Below are 1,979 nucleotides of genomic sequence, written 5' to 3'. Positions count from 1 at the left end.
TCAAGAATTTCTGCTGGCAGGACACAGGGGACCATGTGGGATACCCCAAGTCAGTCACATTCAAGACAAATGTCCTCCCTGCTGTACTATATCACTTCAGCCCCTTCTCCCCCAAACTCTTTATTCTAACCATGAGAAAATATATTAACTTCTACAAAATATCTGACCAGTAGCACTGTCTGTAGCACTGTCCTCTTGTTGATCATCAATTTGGTGGAGTGGGCACCAGTAACATCTCACAACAAATTGTGAGACTTGTTACTGTTTTGGCATATTGAATACGTCACGAGGAGATTTCCAGGCTTTGCCTTGTGGGTGAGATACTCTCGGTAGCTTCCTGGGCTCATGGGGTACTCCTTCTAAATGTCACGGTCATGGTCCTCCTGTTATTCATCGATTTGCTCGAGTGGGCCCAGTAACATCTCCATCGTGAGACTTGTTGTTACTGTGTTTGGCATATTGAATACATCAAGGGGAGTTTGCCAGGCTTTGCCATGCGGGCGAGATACTCTCGGTAGCTTGCCAGGCTCTCCAAGAGGGGCAGAGGAATCGAACTCGGGTCGGCCATGTTGGCTGCGTGCAAGGCAAACGCTCTACCCACTGTGCTATCGCTCCAGCCCCCTTTTAAATGTAAACTCTTCAAAAACAAAGTCTGGGAAACTGTTGTGACTGAATAGCAAAAAGAGACGTGAATTATAAATACAACATTATATCGCAGACTACATACTTGAGTAGAAATGAGACATATATACATTATAATAAATATAGACATATATGTGCACATATATGACTATATAAATATACAACGTAATAATACACTGCTATAAAATATGAAATCTTGCAATTTGCCACTATGTAGATGAATCTGAAGAAAATCAGGGTGAGTTACGTCAGACGAGAGGAGAGGTAAAAATACAGACAGTGATCTTTCTCTAATGTGAGGGATATAAAGAAGCATAGTAAAGGAATAACAAAGGGCCAACTATAACAGAACCTTCAGTCTGGTCTAGAAAACTGAGCTTATTATGATGGGAAGACAGGGAGCAGGTGGAAGGCTTGATTGGGCATGGAGGACCGGGAGAAGGGGAACCTTGAGACAATGATGGAGGGCAGAAAGCACTCTGGTAAAGGTGAGGTGTAGGAGCACTTTATGCATAAAAGGCTACCATCAACAGTATTGCAAGCCACAATACTAAAAGAAAAGTTAATTAATGAAATAATTAAATTAAGAAAAAATAAAGAAGCACAATAAAGTACATATTCTCATTATTATTGTGTTCATTAATTCTACCAAAAGTCCCTTACTAATTTAAGATGAAATGATGAGGAAAATAGATGTAGAATACGTGAGAACACTGTACTATCTTTGCAGTATTTCTAAAAAATAGAAAAGTTGCTGAACAAAAGTTCCATTTAAGGAACTGTATTCAGGTGGGGCCAGAGATATAGAACAATGGGTAAGGTGCTTACCTTGCATGCAGCTGACCCTGGATTGATCCATGGCATCTTATTTTTGTTTTAATTTTTATTAGTGAAACACCATGAGGTACAGTTGTAGACTTACAAATTTTTGTGCTTGGGTGTCAGCTAAACAATGATCAAATACCCATCCCTCCACCAGTGTCCATTTTCCACCACCACGGATCCCAGTATCCCTCTCATCCCCCATCCCCCCATCCCACCCTGCCTCTGTGGCAGGGCATTCCCTTTTGTTCTCTCTCTCCTTTTGGGTGTTGTGGTTTGCAAAAGAGGCATTGAGTGGCAATCACATTTGGTCTATAGTTTACTTTCAGCATACTTCTCCCATCCTGGGGGGATCCTCTCAACACTCTTTATTTGGTGGTCCCTTCTCTATCTGACCTGTCTTTCCCCCTAGCATGTGTAGCTGGCCTCCAAGCCATGGAGTAAAATTCCTGGTACTTATCTCGGCTATTCTTGGGTGTTAGTCTCCTATTTTGTTACTTTATTTTCCCCAGATG

The sequence above is a fragment of the Sorex fumeus genome, unplaced genomic scaffold (genome assembly GCF_029834395.1).
Source record: "Sorex fumeus unplaced genomic scaffold, SorFum_2.1 ptg000115l, whole genome shotgun sequence".
Lineage (NCBI taxonomy): Eukaryota > Metazoa > Chordata > Mammalia > Eulipotyphla > Soricidae > Sorex > Sorex fumeus.
This window is presented reverse-complemented; position numbering follows the sequence as displayed.